This window comes from Pelmatolapia mariae, linkage group LG4 (assembly GCF_036321145.2).
Source record: "Pelmatolapia mariae isolate MD_Pm_ZW linkage group LG4, Pm_UMD_F_2, whole genome shotgun sequence".
NCBI lineage: Eukaryota > Metazoa > Chordata > Actinopteri > Cichliformes > Cichlidae > Pelmatolapia > Pelmatolapia mariae.
The window spans coordinates 5,642,050-5,662,650 of NC_086230.1; positions in this window are offsets into that span (position 1 = coordinate 5,642,050).

A 20,601-nucleotide genomic window follows, 5' to 3' on the forward strand; every position below is an offset into this window, starting at 1 on the left:
TCCCAACTCAGTTACAGATATTTGTTGCTTGGATTTTACTCACTTAGCAGTAGAAATAGTAATAACCTGATATGGCTGTAAAATGGTACATTTGAAGAATTCTGATCATTGTTATCGCCAGGTCATAAATACATGTTTAAAGGGTATATAACATGTTTGTGTGCCAGTATCATCATTGCTGATAAATGATGTCAGCAATGACACAATGGCTAAAACAACTTATAATTCAGAAAAAAATGATCTTTTATTACATAAAATAATGACAAAAATACATAGAAATTATAATATACAAACGTTAATACTCATAATTTTAATGTTTAAGGGAAAAATTACTTACTACTTTTACTAAAGTTTTACAAACAATTGTTATATATAAAGTGACCAAGGTGAATTTGATCAAACCAGAAGAAACATCGGGTTCATTTTTATCATTTCATAGAAACTAGTTAGCATGTTTCACTAAACTATATCACAAATTCATCAGGTACATCCTGGTGTATACACAAAGGGTAATGTTTAGGGGTTGAAATGGGCCAGAACTCCTGTTGGAGCAGAAGCCCAGACCAAATGGCGATCCAGCTGATATTTGAAAAGTCTAGCAGAATGTTTTTCTTGGGAAAAAAGCTGCTTATGGAACTGTTTGAAAAAGTAGCTCAAGAATATTTTTTGGAGCTGAATACACGCTGAGTTCTCCTTACAGCCCTTAGAGCATAATGGGACCCGGTGTTATAAAGTGTCCTTACAGTTAAAAATTTCAGTAAAGTCTCTCTATATGAACAAATGAAGTAAGCTGAGAACATTACTAGGAAGTTGGCATAAATCTGCTTTATCCCTAACATGGAGTGCCAGGCTGACATCAGAAGGAAAACCCTGACATGCTGTAATGATGGCATAATGGCACATGTCAAACATGCCATCCACATTAAAACATCAAAACAGCTCTTACATGACAGGAGGACCTGGAAGCAACCAACAAGATACTGTTTTCTTTTTCTATACATGATGCATGTGCATAAGCATGTGTCAAATTAATAGCCATTAACTATTAATTTGATGAACAGCTGCAGGAATTAGTAGCTCCCAAACTTAACTATCCAGTTAATGAATGCATGTAAAAATAAATAAATAAATAAAAAAGATCACTCCAAGATCTTTACATTTGTTCAGGTTACCCTGAACCATCCTTTAGTTCTGCTACTACAGGCTCAGCCTGCTGGGGGACTTTACCTTAGTACTTCCTGTCTCGTCTCCTTTATGTGCTACTTTCTCATGCCATTAACTTTTGTGGATTTTTTTCCTGTAATTTGTGTTTGTCTTGTTTGCTGTTTGCAGTCTCCCTGTGCTCCTCTTTTCTGTCTTCTCTATTCCTTCACCGTCAATCCATGAACTTTATTGTGGAAGAAGTCTTCCTATGAAAGGGGATTTCTCCCTCTCCATATTCTTGGTACTAGGGGATCATTTGTAACTTCACAATATATACCCCTATTGTGCATTGCCTCTTTCTGTGTGAAGTAACTGACCTGTGTTCTTCTTTTAATCTGCCCGTGATATCAGTTATCTAAATGCACCTTCAAGTGAACCAGCCCACCAAACCCAGAAACCATCCTGATTCTGACATCCACGCATACTCACAGAATTTGTAAATAGAAACACGTTCCCACCCAGTGAAACCTACAAACATCAAAGCTAACACACCTGCAGCCTGCATTCACACACCTTGAGAAGAACATAGGGTGTGGAAAATGAAATTGAAATACATCAAAGACAATTACAGACATTCCTGCAGAACAAACTGGGTTAGTGTATCTCTCGGCTTTTGGCCTCAGGGGAAACGTGAGGTGACATCCAGCCAAAGATCACTGTGTTCCAGCACATTTCTTCAAGGACGTCGCAGAGTATTATATATGATGAGAAAGTAACTCATGGCCTACCTGCCACACATTTAAAAGTGAACAAAAAAGATGTTTGGTAAGGCTTTTAATTGTTCCAAGTCCTTGTTCCTAAGTAATGCCTTTCTCATCAAAGTGCAGCAGTTTGCTGCTGTTGCCAAGAAACAATGTAGCATCTGTTGTGATATTGTGTGGGTGTGGGTGGAGACAGAAAAGATTTTATTGTCAACAAAGTCAGTTCACAGTGAATGTAATAATTGAATCCACACTGATTTTATGGATTTGATCACATTTATTCTAACAGAAACCGACCGTCAGAGGTCTAAGTTATCATAGGTAGTAACACTAACAACCTGTGATAAATAAATAATAAATAAATTTTTATTTATATAGCACCTTTCAAGACAGAATCACAAAGTGCTGCACATAAGATTACAAGTCATAAAAAGATTTAAAAAGAGAAAATAAAACTGGCAAAAAATTAACCAAAAGCAGTTTTAAAAAGGTGAGTTTTGAGTTGTTTTTTAAAAACAGCTACTGAGTCCACAGTTCTTAGTGCTTGGGGGAGAGAGTTCCACAGTCTAGGGGCCACAGTGGCAAAAGCTCTATCACCCTTAGTCCTCCTCTTAGTATTTTTTATAGCAAGTGATGGAGAAGGTCAAAAAGGACTCTTTAGGGGAAAAAATCAGTTTTTCATCTGTATGTTTTTAATGTAATGTTCAGGTAGCACTTTCTTAGATTACCTTGTTTTGTTTGTTATTTTGGCCTTGGTTCAACCCTGGACTTTATGCTTTCAGTTTTGGTATTGTTGGTGTAGCAATAACAATAATCCTCACCATGAGTTCTAAATTTGCAAATGGGTTTTTGGTTGTGGGGACCTGAGCAAGGACGCCCTTTTTTAATCCCTTGTTGTGCTCCCATAACCCTACACTGGGGCGTAACAGACAGTATGATTATTTACTGGAAAGACAGAGGAGAACAATTTTATTTAAAAAAAAAAATTAGACATTTTGATTGCGTGGAGTTGTGGTTAGGATAGGAGTCCTCACTGGCTGACTGATGACACAGACATCTGTATGGATAAAACAACACCTAGATGGTGTGCTATGATGTGATGGGTGTTTGGACTCTAATGGACAGATAACATAAAATAATCATGCACATCTTTTAGATTTTATAAAACTAATTTCACATGATTTGTGATCATTCAGATTTTAAATAGAGCTACATATATTTAAATTAGTTGGGGATGGCAAATACAGGGTTAAAACCAGGCTAAATATGTGCCTGCCCACCTTTAGACAGAGCACCAGATGTGTCAAAGATAGGGTTGATTTCTAATGTTATAAAATGTAAATTTTGTCCAACAATGCTTGCTTGCGACTCAAGTGATGCTGAAAATGAACAGAAAGCCTATGCTTAAAAAGGAAGATCTTTTTTTTTACTTCTGGCTGAATTCCTGGATGTTTGAGCTGTACGTCTACTCTTCCTTTTTCCCACACTGTCAAACTCAATTCTAACAAAATTATCCAAGACCAGTCATTTTTTTGCCCACCTTCCCCAATCCAATCAGCCTTCTTTCCTCTTCTGTTATTCTGCTTTTTTTTCACTCTCAGATCTTGTGTGATCTGCCTGCTCTGCATTTCTGCCTCAGCCTGGTCGTTCAGAGCCTCCATCTTCATCTCCACTATCACCAGTGACTGGAGTCCAGTGAGTGCTGTCCTAATCCCTATCATTGCTGGGCTTTTGTTCTTCTATGTTGGGAAATCGGAGTCTAGTTTTTAAATTTACTTCTATTTCTGAATAAATCATGTTCAGTTCTTCTAAATGAAGAACTGCCTGCCTGGCAGCTTGATAGTCAACATCCTGTGCCCAATACATCTACTATCCCTCTTGACCTGAGCTGTCCCCCTGATATACTCATTGTTTATCCTGACCATTCTGCTGACTCCCAGTAAAAGTCTTAACATCTTCAGCTCTACTCCTGTCCTCTCCGTTTTGTTAGTGCCACTCTCTCCAAAGCATACATGATAGCAGCTCACACACTGCTGTCTCATGTGGAAACTGGTGCTGTTGCACCTGAAGCAGAATAAGATTCAAGGTTCCCACTAAGGAATTAAAGGCTCTTTAAACAAATTATCCCAAGGAAGATTTTTTAAAAATCAGGCGATTAGAACTTGTAATGCTAAAGAACAAATAGCATCTCTAAACCATTTCCTCAGAGGGAAAACGTGATGAAACGTTTGATCTGGACAAAGAACTACCAGCATTTCACAGTGGATGTCTCGATAAAAGTTTCACAAAAGTTTTGAGTCTGTTTCCTGAATTTTCTTTCTGCCCCAGTGGAAGCAACTGCCTATTTTCTCTGATTTGCATTTTTACAGGGGAGGATTCAAAATGCCCAAACACACCTCAACACACACCAAGAATATTGGACTTTTCAATGAGATTTTTTAACAAGATTCAAAATGTATGTGACATTTTCTTTACTTGTGGTCTCACGTTTGTACACCCAGTTGCGGAGACACAGGTTTGAACCACATATGTTAACATATACCGACTTACCACCAAGACGACTGAAGTGTCATTAAGAAAAACAGTAAATACAGGCCGGCCTGAGGGTTTCTGTATGAACAAACGGTTCTGGCTTTGTTCCCAGTACCTCTTCAAAAAAGTGATAATTATGATCATGAGGTATTTCATTTTGAAGTGGTAAAGCAGTTTAACAGAGGTAAATTACAGGCAACTTTTTCTGAATGATACAAGCACAAACATGGACTCGTGCACAATGGAAAACGTCAAAAGTATTTTGTTGACTAATGTGTAATCATTAAATTCTCTTCACATGAAGATACTTACAGACAATTTCAATCAGTATTTTTGATCAAATGTTGGGTTTTACAGTTATTTCTAGTGACGTCAAAGCATCACACTAGAAGCTGCTCTCGCCAAGTGTTAATATGTGGAGAGCCAGGACTAAGAATGTTTCATGTATTGTTTTCTTTTAGACTCTTACAGTCAGTATTTATGGTAACAAAACTTGATTCGAGTTTTAAATTAATTGGATTTTTGCTATGATCTTTTTTAATATTAGCGTCTTCTTGGATTATTTGACAGGTCCAGGGGACAGACCATCAAAGGTTTTAGACTTTAAGTTAAGTTAAAAGTCTTGCTATTCTACAACCCAGTTTCACAAAAAGCTAAAACACTGTTTAAAACAGTTTAATTAAAAACTAAAACCCGAGAAAGAGGAGGAGCCATCATGGAAGGACAGGCCCCTGCACAGTATGTACCACCGGCAGATAGCGGAGGTGGCTGATACCCATAAATCCTACCAGTGGCTGGACAAAGCTGGAATGAAAAACAGCACGGAGGCACTAATCATGGCAGCACAGGAACAAGCTCTGAGTACAAGATCCATAGAGGCTGAGGTCTATCACATATATGGGGTGGCTGTAGCTCAGGTGGCAGAGCAGGTCAGCCACTAATCAGAAGATCGGTGGTTCGATCCCAGGCTGCCTCCTGGCTGCCTCCTGGCTGCATGCCAAATGTCCTTGGGCAAGATACTAACCCCATGTTTGCCTACTGGTGGTGGTCAGAGGGCCCGGTGGCGCCAGTGTCCGGCAGCCTCGCCTCTGTCAGTGCGCCCCAGGGCAGCTGTGGCTACAATGTAGCTTGCCATCACCAGTGTGTGAATGTGTGTGTGAATGGGTGAATGACTGAATGTAGTGTAAAGCGCTTTGGGGTCCTTAGGGACTAAGTAAAGCGCTATACAAATGCAGGCCATTTACCATTTACACCAGGCAAGACCCCAGGTGCAGGCTGTGTCCCTGAGACAATCCAGCACATAACAGCAGGGTGCAAGATGCTAGCAGGCAGGGCATACATGGAACGCCATAACCAAGTGGCCGGCATAGTGTACAGGAACATCTGTGCCGAGTATAACCTGGAAGCCCGAGGTCAAAATGGGAGATACCCCCAAGGGTGATGGAGAATGACCGAGCTAAGATCCTGTGGGACTTCCAGATACAGACGGATAAAGATGATGATGGCTAATCAACTAGACATAGTGGTGGTAGACAAACCGAAGAAGACGGCCATAGTGATCGATGTAGTGGTCCCAAATGACAGCAACATCAGGAAGAAGGAACACGAGAAGCTGGAGAAATACCAAGGGTGAAGGTAACAGTGGTCTCAGTAGTAATCGGAGCAGTAGGTGCAGTGACTCCCAAGCTAGGCGAGTGGCTCCAGTAGGAACAGGAACAACATCGGAGATCTCTGTCCAGAAGAGCGCAGTCCTAGGAACAGCTAAGATACTGCGCAGGACCCTCAAGCTCCCAGGCCTTGGTTAGAGGGCCCAAGCTTGAAGGATAGACTGCCGGCAGGGGCGAGCGGGGAGTTTTTTATTATATATATATATTCAGTTCACAACAGTTACCTCAAGGCATTCAAGGGTAAAGTCCCTACAATATCGCAAATGTGCTGATTAAGAAATGTAATCTTTTTTTAAATAAATATTCTATTGTCTTTCCCAGAAGGTTGACTGTCTGACCTCACAGCCCATTTTTCATTCAGTGGGCTAGTTTCAGTTATTGTGCCAGTGTACTGTTTATAAGATTGGGGAAACCTGCAGTCAGCTGAGACTGAAGAAGTCACTTGGATGAGTGACGAAACGTTTCTCCCACTGAAAGCGCTGCGTCCAGATGAACAGAATCAACTTTTTGGGGTCTTCTTACCTGGATGATTGAGCATGCATCAAGACATTCTATTGTCTTTGTTATGAGACGGGCAATTTTACTACTGTCTTGCATCATGTTTCCTTTTAACAATTCTTCTACACCTGCTGTAGAACTGTAGAACTTTTTAAAAGCCAAATGTTTCCCAATTGTTGTTAAAAGTTTTAAGTCTTCTTTGTTGTATTTTTCTAAATTGAATTCCTGATATCTCAAGATGCCTGCAGGACAGTGTTTTTCAGATTTTTTCCAGAGCTCATAGATGGACTCCAACTTTAGAATGGTGTCTTTCTTTAAAAAAAAATCATTCACCTAAATATCACGACCATTCGGTACTCAGCATTTGTCTGGATTCTCTGAATCTGTTATTATTATTATGTAAATTATGAATTATTATGAAATATTTACTTTGAAGAATGATACTTGTAAATTGACTCGTTCACTGTGGAATGTTCTTGTTTTACCCAATCATGTTATTACTCACCTTAGCCCTGAAATGTTTCACATTTTTTAGCTTTACATAAATTTTCAAGTCCTTTGCTTTCTCAGCTCATTTGAAACTTACTTTTGGAATCAAATTTAAAATTAGCAAATACTTATCAAAACAATAATTTGAATTGTCAACTTAAATGAATCATAAATCCAAATGATTTGAAAATCACATAATTTTGTTTATATTTCCATTTTATACAGCTACCCACAATTTTTAATGTAAGGCTAATGCTACAGATGAACTGTGGCTACTTGGCTCAACACACAGCTCTTCTAGCAGTTAAAAATTGGCTGTTCATCAGAAAAGTCTGCTTTTCTCTGTGAAAGAGTCCCTGCATATGGTCCATTTGTCAATTAAGACATGCTTTCCCTCAGAAACACTCTTAGTAGACTAGTTTAAATTGGTTCCTAAATACCCAGGGGTCAGCTGGAGGATAAGGGCAAGATCTGAGAACACAGCTGCTGAGGCTGTTATCATATGTTCTTTCATCAGTATTTTTTTATTCTTTTTTGTCTGCACTGTTAAGTTCATTGAATGGTCAAACTGTTTCAGAAAGTCCAAATGAAAATTTTGGTACAGTAACTGTAATGTCACAGTACTGACTTTGCTAAATATCATGGATTTCTTTCTCACTGCAGAGGTTTTGGCTTTGTACACAGTAGACTGTAAATTCTAATTAAATGGAGAGTCTAAATGTTTGACTTGACAAGGTGGAATGAATTTCTCACGCTGCAAACTGCCCTTACTTGTTTTGGCACCTGAACACCATCAGCTCATGTTTCAATTCTACGGGATTAAATGCCAGAAGAATTTAACCGGCTATCTAAACAGAGTATCAGCTATACAAAGTAAACCCTCGGTAATAGCATCTAATCCCTCACAGGGATTTCACTTTAAATTTTGTCATAATGATGATGTCTTTGAAAGTTTTAATGTAAACTCATGCGGTTGGCAGATTTCTAGCAGATCTTTTTTTGGGCTGTTGTTGCTGTTGTTGAGGTGAAACATCTAGTAAAAACATACTTGGATGGTTAAACATATTCTGTATTCCTTTGGTTCACTGGCTGTGTACTAAAATTTTATGATAGCTTCTTTCAGTGTTAACATCATGTTTACAGTACGCAAAAAAAACAGCACACAGGTTTGTGGTGTGACCGGAGTGAATCAGCATTGTGAAAGTACTTTTTAACAATATGCAAAACACATATAAACAATGTGCCATATGCCAACTATAACAATATTCAACTGTGTATTGTGTCAGTCTATCCCTCTTTAGCTGGAGAGCTCAACTCTCTCCATTCACTCTACTGTGCACGAGGAAGCATTATGACAGCACCCAAATCTCAGCACACAGTCAGTGTAATTAAATGTGACAACCAGTGGTGAAAGAGGTTCCTCTGCTTAAGTAAACAAAACAATGCAGCATTGTGGAAATGCTGTACTGCAAGTAAAATGTAACTATTGAAACTTCTGTGCCACTGCGGTTGATACTTTGTTATTATATATGATATGTTGTCTGCTAAATACACTGTTACTGTTACAGATATTAACACAACACGTAGCCAAAGTTTCAAATAATGAGGTCAATGATTTATTTATTGCCACACATATTTCCAATTAATTTTTGGCACTTCAGTTGGTCGTACAAAATTTAGACAAAAACAAGCAGTTGTCTTAAACAGTTAGCAGTGCAACCTCCCCGAGGTTTCTTCCTGTTAAAAGGGAGTTTTTCCTTCCCACAGCTGCCAAGTGGTGGCTCATAGGGGCCGTCTGATTGCTGGGGTTTTCTCTGTATTATTATATTATTATTGTTGTTGTCTTACCTTCAACTTAACTTGAGTTGTGGCACTATATATAAAAATAGACCAAAATTTAATTGAATTGATGTGCCCCTTTTTATTTCTCCATATCTATACCGTTATGATGGAATGATTACTTGGAGCAAAAGTGATCAAATGAGATAATATACAATAAAAATCTGTAACCACAGAGAAATGTTGGCATGTCACCAGTTATGTTGCATTTTGCCAAATTCTAACTAATGCAACATTGCCATTATGAATGTGTTTGTAGGGAGTGCCCCTTACAGACAGCTTCATCTCTCAAGAATACTCTTAAGCCTTTCTGGCATGTGATAATAGGAAAAGCACAGTTATAGATGAATAATGGTGGATTTACATGCTTCGGTTTTATGATCATCGTGTTATACACTCTTGTACGCTGTCACACCGTCATGAGTCACTGGAACTCCTGCAAAGACAAGAGTTACCTTAATGTTATCAGGAACACCTGTTCTTTTCCTGCAACAACAAGTCAAAACATCTGCTGTGAAAATGATCTATTGGCCACCCATTCCACCTCTCACTCAGCAACAAAATACACACTAAACATACAGCCACCCTGGCACACCTGAACAAAGGAGCTGTATCCTTCCGTTCATATGGACATTTTTATCTCTGTTTATCACGATGGTGAGCCTGGCTCAGTAAACCATACCTGGATGGTCACAGTAGCAGATACATGCAGGTGTGCTTGAAACCTTGACCCTTCTTTAAACTCTCTTGTATACATGTACAACCTACGCAATGTACAAACATGCAAACCCATCACAGTCTCTCTTTCTCTTTCCTTGTCTCACACACGGCATCCCCCCTTTCCAGTCTCTCATACACACACACACCTAAGGAGACACACGTGGGAGGGTTGACGCCGGGCTGTCTGCAGTGCATTCAGGAGTATTGTTATTAACTGCAGTGTGAATAGAGGCGGCAGTACATCCCCAGCTCTCCGGCTGCTGCAGAGCTGCAGGGCTCGCCTTTGTTCTGCACTCCATAATGGCATGCCATAATTACAGTCTTAGCAGAAAAGATACGCAGGCACCGTCTACCTTACCCCTTGCCTCACCTCACCTTGCTGGGTAACACAGGCACATGCGGTTAAACGCCTCTATTATGTGTGAACTCTTGTTAACAAGTACGTTTGTGATGTGTGTCACTGAGATATGTTCACACTTACTTATTGGAAAATTCTAAGGCTTGTCCTGTTCCAGCTCTTTTTTTCTCACAGTCTTTTAAAGAAGTCATACGACATGACAGGATAAAATTACTCAAACATTCAGCACGCTAATCACTAATACGTCTTTTCTTGATACATCTGTATGATTGGCTTATCGATGATGGCATCGCAATTGTAATTCAAACTGGACATCTATTGTACCTAAACTGATGAACTAAAAGTTTAGCACTATACCTGCCAACTTTGTTGATATTTTCTTTGCAGCCAAATCAACTCCAGCCCACCAAAATATGAAGTCTACATAAGCTTTAAATGTTCCCTGTTATAGAAGGCCCCAGGAGATTAGAACATCCTTTAAATAATGTATGTTGCATGATGTACATCATCCAAAATCTAGGTGCAGTGATCCCACAAGTCTTGGTTTTTTGGAGTTGGTAAAAACTGACCCTAAATTGACCTTTAAGCAGATTTTTTTTTTTTCTGATGGTTGCTGAAATCCAAAATACGTTGGCAAAACAAAATAATTTAAGCAAAATAATCACACTCAAAACTTGTTATTACAGTGTATTAAACACTGCTCGCAAAGATTAAGGGAATGCTTTTTAATCAGAGTGAAGCAACGCCTGGGATATTAATCTGGTCAGTTAAGTAGGAGATTGGGTAGTTGATCATTTCCTGACTAGTTTTGAATTTTGCTAATATCACTGTCACCACTGGTAGCATTAGGGAAATACCTGGACCCTACAGAGGTTTGCACAGGTAGTCATTCTCCTCCAGGATGGCACATGACAGTGACATCACATATGACATCACAGCACAGTCTCAAGAGCATGGAGGAGAATACATCCAATCAGCAAGACCGGTATTTGCTCCTTTGTACAAGGAGGAACAGGATGAGCACTGCTGGAGCTACAACAGGCCTCCATCAGGTCACTGGTTTGAATGCCTCTAGAAGCAGGTGGGGGCTGACAGTCAGGAGTACCATTTTAAGTTGATACAATGAAAGTTCAGCAAAACAGACCAGAATGCCACTTTTTTTTCACTATGATTTCTGGTTTGTCTTTGAATTCAGCCCTCTGTAGGTTGATCATTTTTATTTCCATCAAACGGCATGACACCCTTTCATTCCTAACACATGACGCTCTCCGTATGAGTATGGATATTCAGCATGACATTTTTCCATTGAGATCTGATGTGTTTTCAAAGTATTCCTTTAATTTTTTTGCACGGTGTAGAAATGAGGACAATGGTGGAGAATGCCTGTGGGTTCTCAGTGATCCAGCTCATAGTAGTCTTGAGAGCTTTAAAAAAGAAGGTAATTAGACTTGTTTAAGTTTGTAAGATGTTTCATCTAATATCCAATAGACTTCTTCAGCCTTGTTAGGATGAGAGGTCAAACACCTTCACAACTGCTAAAAATTAAAAAAAAAAAAAAAATTCAGAAAGTTCAAAGTTCAAAATAAAAATGTAACTCTGAATTAGTCTGGTGGATGTTAAGAAAACAAATAATTTTGCAAAGACTCAAAGAAATAAAACTTAAAGGAGAGAAGGATATTTTTAAATTGGTGAACTCTATGCCTTAAGCAGGAAAAAAGGGGGGCATGAGAAATATGCTGAGCCATTTCTGCCATTGAATCTCTGGTTTCTTCATTGAAACAGTGACATGGTAGTAAGATGTCGTCTTAAACCAAATTAATGGGGACAGCCAGTGTGTAATGAAACAAACTTGGTTCTAGCTAGCTAGCTTTTTCTACATTTCTACTTCTCAGCCACTACAGCACATCAAACTATACCAGCAGCACACAATGGCATTTGTGTAACATTTTTGGCGCATCTGTTTTGCAGTTGAAAAAATATGAGATGTGGCTAAATATATTAATAATGTGCTTGAACTGAAATAAGCTTAGTCTTTTTTAAAAGCCACTCTTCATAAAAACACAATCCATGCCACTTGTATCTTTGCACTGTCCTTGTACACACTTAATAGGAAGCACATAATTAGTCTTGGTTCTTATCTAAGCATTCGATTCAATGTAATTTTATTTATACTGTGTCAAATCATAACAACAGTCGCCTCAAGGTGATGTAGACCCTATAATCAGCAAGAAGACTGTACTGCCTAGTGACTGACTACCTTATTTTGAAAAGAAAAATACTTCCAACACTGGGCTACACTCATGTAAACATCTTTTACATGAGTTTTAACCCAACATTTCAAACTAGATCATCATTTGTGCTGTGCCTCTAGCTTTTCTACAACTTGTCTGTCACATAGCCATATTTCAACAACAGATGTACCTCGATCAGGGGGATTTTAGAAGAAGCTATATGAATTGAATTGAATTGAATTGAATTGAATTGAATTGAAATGAATTGAATTGAATGATGTGGTGTGCTTTGGGATGTTTGACCTCTCTTGGATAATGCCAAAAGCCTTACAGTATTATAGCAGCTGCTGGAGACCATACCACAATTACAATGAAAGTGAACGGACGACTGGAACTACAAATGAATAGTAATGTTAGTCCAGGGAAAACAGAATGATTAACTTCATGAGGAAAGTGTATGGAAATTTTTGGTTTGAAATTTTGTTGCCCACAAGTGGCTACAACCGATTACTCACACAGGAAGAAAGCCATGTGTTTGTTCCACCCCACCCTTTATATTCCAGTGGTGATTTTGTTGCTGATTTTAGTCTCTCAACAGAAGTATTAGTATTGCGAATCTGAAAACACTCACAGACTGTCATAAGCGATCAGTTTTTGTATTTCGATATGAAGATGTGCTGTAGTAAAATAGTGTCAGTTTATCTCACTCATCTTGATTTTCTTTCTCCCTGAAGGGGTAAACTGACCTGCTCATGTCCCCACAAGCTGCCTCATTTAAGTCTCTGTCTGTCTGGTGGACAGTAACTCATCTCTCCCTGACAACCGATGACAAATTACCTTCCTTCAGGCCAGCAAATCCATGTGGGTGCTTGAATGCTGTTATCGGTCTGTGTTATTTGTTGAATAAAAGGTGCAGGCAGAGTAGATCAGTTATAATTCATCTCGCATCTACTTCATAGTATACAGTGTGGCCAGAATAAAGCATAGCTCAATTTTGGGTTACATGATAAAATTTTCATTAGACTTCCACTGAAATCAACTAGATGACTAAAAGAACTTTTATCTTTCAGACTTGCACAACTGACTTTAAAGGATAACTGCACCTCTATCCAGTCCTGGCAACTCATTACCTTTCCTTTGAGTCTGTATTACAAAGAAAAAAGAAGAAGAAGAAAGAAAGAAAATTTGACGACTTAGCAAGACTGTACGACTAAATAACAGCATTGACACAGCGAAGGTGGGTGTGCCTGGTGCTCGGAGAGGTGAAATCAGGGAAGGGAGGAATGTTGGCTGTAGATGAAAGCTGGAGCACAGGCTGGGATGTGTAATAAGTCTCCACATATCAGCCTGTTGGTATAATAAGACGGATCCTAGAGGCAGTAGAAGAGAAAAGAGAAAGATACATGCCAAGACATCTCTCAGTTGGATGCATTCTCTCCTCCTCCTCTTTACTGTCTTTCTGTATTTGTCTACAGTACCTTCAAATTATTGCGTTTTCCAGCTGGCACGGCAAAGGCTATATTGTCAAAACAGTACAGTTTCATTCTAATGGGAGCTTTTCAACAACACTATTTGATATTTGTTGGTTCATGTTTCACATTCAATTCAGCCAACTTTATTGGTATCACAAAAAACTTCCAATAAAAGAAAATAAATTCAATTGTTTTTATCGGTATCGTTCTAATTCTCTAGTTCTTTAACTGTTAAGTGTTACGTCAGAGTATCAGTGTCAATAAATCGACTGTATTAAACAAGAAATTCTAGCATTTTAAACTCCATAGAAGGACCTAAGTTTTATCAGCCAGCTGAAGTATATTTTAACAAGGAAAATGTCACGTGTCCGTGATGTACTACACTGTTGTGTTTACTGCAGTAGCTGCTCGAGGTGAAGCTCGTTTTTGCAACTTATACTCATTATATTTTAAGGCTACTTACAAAGAAATCTAAATATTGTTATCTTAGAACAGATATATTTGATTAGATTTGTTTTATTAATATCTGTATTGGCATTCAAATAAAAAAGACACATTAAAACATTGCTTATACCAAATGAATCATCTTGTTCTGATCCTGTTTTTTTTGTTTTGTTTTGTTTAATCATCTTAAGATATTTATGTTGATATCTCCCTAAACTATCCAGTTATAATTTATGATTGAAACCTCATCTGAAACAATGGAGGCCGGGCAGTTTAATCCAGCTGCCACTTTTCCTGTAAACGGTACATACCAAGAACATTATGCTGGATTTCTTGATTAATTAATTAACTCGTTTTTATCTACATGTACATACCCATTTTATGTCAACTTCTCCTATTAATTTAATAGGAGCTAGAGATTACAACACACAGGTTTAGCTTTCTAACTAGTTAGCTAGTTATGAGCTAGGTTGAAGTCTGTTCTCTTTTGCTGGTGATGCCGTGTTATCAACAAGCTGTAAAACGTGTCGGTAAGGACAAAGATACACAAAGGTGTAAAGCACACTAAAGGGCAGATGAGTCGACATTTGGAGGAAGGCAAGTCACAACCAAGTATAAACCTGGAGCCTTGACTTCAAGTCTGGGACAACTTTTACAGTTCACTTTACTGTCGCTTTCTCTTAATTTTGATTAAAGTTGGGAAGACGATCAGGTTGGAGTTAAAATATGTGTTTTGTGATGTTAACACATTAGAAAGCTCCAGTTTCCAAGTTCAGTGTGTGCAACATCCTCACTGTGTAAAGCTGTCAGTACTAGCACACACTTTCACACGACTGTTAGAGGTGTCTAATAACTGCTTTAACAAATGGCCTTTGTTTTTCAGACTGATGGAAACATATCTGAAAATTTGCCATTGTCAGCATATTGATCAGCTTTCAGGTTGAAATATTGCCTGTTACTGTGAGTAACAGGCAATATTTCAACCTGACGTAAAGGTTCAGATAACGACCTATATTTTAGCCAATAATATGTTGGTTGTCTTGGAGACAGAGGCTTTGGGAGGGGCAAAATGAAAGTATACACAGGCGGTAACCCAGTAAATTTACTTAACATACATTGTTAATTCTTTACTTGAGTATTTTAATTTTATGCTACTTTTTAGCCTGTATTAAATTCAGTAGGAAATGTGTTACATTTGACTTCATTTTTACAGTATTTATGTGACACCTGTAGAAACCCATTCCTTTAGAAAAGTGTTGGACTTTTGAAAAACCATTTTTCTTTATTCAGCTCACCAATGATAATATTTTTACACAATGTTTCAAATGTTGAGCCTCAGATGTTGCGAAACGTCTGTGTGAAAATACTACTTTTCATATATGAGTGCTGTAAAATATCCAAGTACTTCCTCTGGAATCATTTAATATGGCCTAACTCCAAACTCAAAGAGAGTAGTGGGGCCGCATTAAAAAATGAAATTGTATTTCTGTATTTGTAATACACATATGAATGTACTGTAAGTAATCTATTCAACTGCACTGTAAAATCTAATTAGTTCCCAGAACTCAAAAAAATTATGGAAACTCGTTGCCTCAAAAAAATTGAGTAAAGCTTAGCTAAAAATGACTAAGTTAGGACAACGTATTTATTTTGAGTACTCTGTACAAGCTCATTTGTTCCCAGAACTCAAAAAAATTGGATCAAGTTTACGTAAGATGACCAAGTTAGGGCAACTTACTCATTTTGAGTACACTGTACTCAAAATGTACACAGCCGTGTTAGTTCCCAGAACTCAAAAAAATTATGGAAACTCGTTGCCTCAAAAAAACTAAGTAAAGCTTACTTAAGATGACTGTTAGGACAACTTATACATTGCAAGTCTGCAGTATTAAGAATAACTTGATATTTCTGACTTTCTGACAATACTAATTGTTTACCTACTGACAAACATTTCAAGTTCAACTAAATGAAAAAACAATTTGTGGTACCATGAATATGATTAAAAATAATTAACAACAATTTTTGTAATGATGTTAAAATGAGCACAACTTTTATTTTCAAACACAACAAAGTACAACAGCCAACATACTGGACACTGTTCTGCTGAATAAAAATTATATTGCCATCACTGTTATAATCTTACAACAAAACAAAGTCTCAGATGTAATTATTCTGAAAATAAGTTTAGGCCTACCACAAGTTAGTTTTGTGCTTACATTATTTATATAATCAACATAAAATATTTATTGTTCTGTCACAAGTGCAGTCTCTAATTTAAACAACACATTTGTTCCAACACAGGAGCTGGAATGTTGTAATATTTTAAGGATGGCTTGTTTCCAGTCCAGGCATTACTGCCTGAATGACTGTCATGGATCGAGGTGATCCAAATGTAGGTGCAGAAGAAAGTCTTTAACTTCCCTTAAGTACAGTGGCAGTGGATGTGGGTTGGCGATGCAATGAGCTTGAACCTGTAGGTGACCACCTTCACTGACCACACCATCTGTGATGGAGGACTCATCTCTCCTGGTGTCCTGCAAGCAAACAATAATATTTTTTGGAACATGAACTTAATTGCTTTCATAAAACATTTTTTTCTGCATTTGGTATAAAACAGACTCCAATTTAGACAATCTCAGGCTCCCTCCCCGCCGGAGAGGTGACATTCAATGTCCCAATTGTCAGTCTGGATAGCTGTGACCACCACGCAACACACAATGTCATGAAAGCATCATTTTAAAAAGGGCTATGCAAACATGGGCAATAACTTTCATTCTAATGATGTGCAAAATGATTTGGGCACAAAACAAATTCTGCTGTTAGAAAACTTGCAGACTTCACTATATACAGTGTAGACCCTCTAAACTAAGTTTGGGGGATGTGATCTTTCAAGAAATGCAGACCAAACTGTTGTTGTTTGTTTACTTACACAGCATGTCTTGTAGAATTAACTGGAGTCACAGCAACAGCATAGTGCAGTCACATCTCAAGTCTAATAACAGAAGACAGGAAAAGATCAGTAAAGAAACAACTTCCCCAAACCAAAGCACAAACAAAACAATAAGTAAAACAGGCTGATCTAAAGTATGATTAAAGTTCAGCCTGATTAATATAAATGTCACTGACAGTTGCTAATATATTGGAAAACCAAAATACTTACCACTGAGTTGATGTCTTTCTGTCCAACAACAGGAGTGCTGGTCCCGATCGGCCTCAAAGACAGTAAGAAGTAAGCAGAGGGAGAAAAAACAGAACATTGATTTGATCCTTAATGGCTGTGCAATCATTGTAACATAGAGTTTGCTTATGCTGTTAAATAAAGACTAGATTTGACATTAATAGATGCCACAGATGTTCTAAAGCTGCCACAAAGCATGAAAACGTCGGAGCGTTTTTGCAAATATGTGATGTCTTGATAAATCGAGCAGATATTTGAACTTTACACAGCTACATTCTCGCCTGAAAATATCTTAAAAGTTTATTTTGTGACCCAGAAAAAGTAATAAGTTTTTCAGCGGCGCTCCTCCGCCATAGCCGCGCTTACAAGTGCGCACAGGCTCCGACAACCGTGGCCGACAAATGCGATCCTCTTTTTCACCAGACTAACCTTTCTGGGTCACAAAATAACCTTTTAAGATATTTTCAGGCGAGAATGTAGCTGAGTAATGCTCAAATATCTACTTAATTTATCAAAATATCACATATTTGCAAAAGTGCTTCCACGTTTTCGGAGAGCTCCGTTATCCACCCCCCACACCCCACCCTACCCCTAACGGCTGCACCTCCCAAAGAATTTTGTCTGGGCTCTTATCTCACTTATTTATTTCAAACAATCAACAAAAAAATTCACCGACATAGTTTTATGTAAGGTTTTTAAGGCTGTGGTGTTAATTTTTAAGTAACATGAGCCCAGCGGCAGCAGCAACGCTAGGCTAACACTAACTAGCTAGCAAGATTTAAACCTGGTGCTAACCTAAGAGAAGCCACAAAATCAGTTTGAATAAGAGTAAACATTTACTCACCAAGTCAGTAAAGATCCACAGCAATGACAACAATAATATCTCCAGGTTTGCTCAATATATTCCATAACAAATGCTGGCGCCATGAACATGGGGACTGATCCGGCAGGGAGGAGGACGGTAGTCACGTGGCATTTTCAAAACACATCTTTCATCCTTCCGCACTGAGAAGCAAAACTTCCAGCTTACTTAGTTTTTCTAAGTTAGGACAACTCAAATTAATCGAGTTTATCAGCATTTTTGCATAAAAAGTACTGGTAACTTATTTAAATTGAGTTCTAATAACAAATTGATAAAAATTGAGTTCAGCCTATTTAATATTTTTAATTAAACACAATATTACATTTTACAGTGTGAGATCATCTGAAAACATTTGTTCCTGCTCCACCTCCTGAGTGTAATTAATTTGTCAAAATAGAGACAAAACACACAATAAATAGTTTGATGATTTCAAAATGATTATTTTAATTTAACTTTTCAGTAAGGCTGGGATTAGCGCAAAGTCAAAATCTTTAGAACCCCAATAAAGACCATTGATCTCCTGTAATGTCCCTGCCCTATAAACCTGCCTTTACAAATAAGAAGCGCTCCAAATGACCTGAGTAATCAGCTACTTAAAATACCTTAGCTGACACATCACTGTTATTACCAGTACTGTCATCACTGACACTTTGTGGGCTTCCTTTCATTTCTGCATCATAAGAGAATGTAATCAATACAGTGATGATTCTCAGTATATCAGTAAATTTCATTCAAACCTAAAAGCATGTCGTATTAGAGCGCTTGCAAATAGCTAGAATTTGTGATTATACGTCATTATACAGTAGTAGGTGTTAATTTCCATTATTACGCTTAATTTCCCCCCCCCCCCCTTTTTTTTTTTAATTTGATCACAATCGAATGATCCTGCTGACTTTATCTCACGTCATTCTACTTTTTTCTTTTCGTTTAATTAGCAGCATGCCCACAGTCCGGGATTTCCACCGCAGATGAGCATAATGACCATGACTTCAGCGAAATTACAGTGTCCGAGCTTCTGCTCTGCCAAAATCACAAGTTTTGAGTTTCTCTGGAAAGGCAGTGTTTGTTATGATTGTCCTCCCGGTGTGGGGCCACAGTCAGTGTGTGTGTGTGTGTGTGTGTGTGTGTGTGTGTGTGTGTGTGTGTGTGTGTGTGTGTGTCGTTTCTACATTAACGTTTTGCTTAAATGAAAATGAAAGAAATAGAGCAATAACTTGAGAACTTTTTTTTTTGCTCTGACAGTGTGTTTAGTAAAAATATTATAAAATAAAAAAAAAATTAAAAACACCAACGTTTCGCCAGCATCTTATAAATATCAATCATCCTCATCCGCCTTATTTGGCTTTCTGGCAAACAGGAAGAATTTTATTTTGGGAAGGAGTTTAATGAGGCGATCTGTCTGCTGCTCTCAGAATTACTAATGACTTTAAAATAGGTTATATATACATTTTATTATTATTTCTGCCAGAGGGTTCGAACATCCTGTACAATAAATTCCTGTTAAAAAAATGTATTTTAAAAGGTTTAGCACCAATTCTGTTAAACACCAGAGGACATTTACGTCCTCGCAGATTAAAGAAGCGAATTATTTTCACAGTAATAAATACACATCAACCCAAAAATAAGCTAGTCAGTCAGTATTAATAAAATGCCCTCGTTAAACTGTTGTGATCCAGGCAGTTGTTGACCTCATGAAAGGAAAATATGTCTGCAGTTTTTTATTTATTTATTTTTGTACATGTTTTCACACTTGCGGAAAAATGTTTTAATAGCTGCTCTTCACTTGAAGGCTTCTTTCGGCATTATTAAGGCCCTCTCTCCGCCACAAGCTCCGGGAAGAGCCGGCTGCCCCGCCGCTGCCGGTTGTGATTTGTGTGACACGGTGAAGCCCTGCAGCCAATGAGCGCGCTGCTTGTGCCAAATGGAGGCAGAGAGGGGGTCAGAGCAGACGCGCAGTGCGCTCTCAGGTTCGGAACACTCTCCAGTCCTCTCCGCTGCCAGGAGTCTCTTAACAACAAACGGGGAATCGAGCGGGAACCTGGTTATTTTGGCCCGAGAGTAGGAGGAAAACCTGAGCGCGTCGAAGGATATTCGTAATTAAACCTGCTGCTTGGTTAAGAGTTCCTGTTTTGTTTTCTCTGTTCGCTGACTTCCCCTGTTGGTCTGCGTGTTTCCCTGCCATGCGTCCCGTCTTCTTCTGTTGGACTTAATGCTTTTAAACACTGAGCGTCACGTTTGTGGAGCTTTCAGCTGGGATGTAGCGGAGGGCAGACCCACCTAAAGTCACTCCACAGGAAAACAGAGACGCTTTGTTTTTAAAGAGCTGCTTTTTAAAGTCTTCTGTTTTCTTGCGGGGTGTTTTTCTTTTTTCTTTTTAAACCAGTTGCCTTATCATGACCCTCATCTG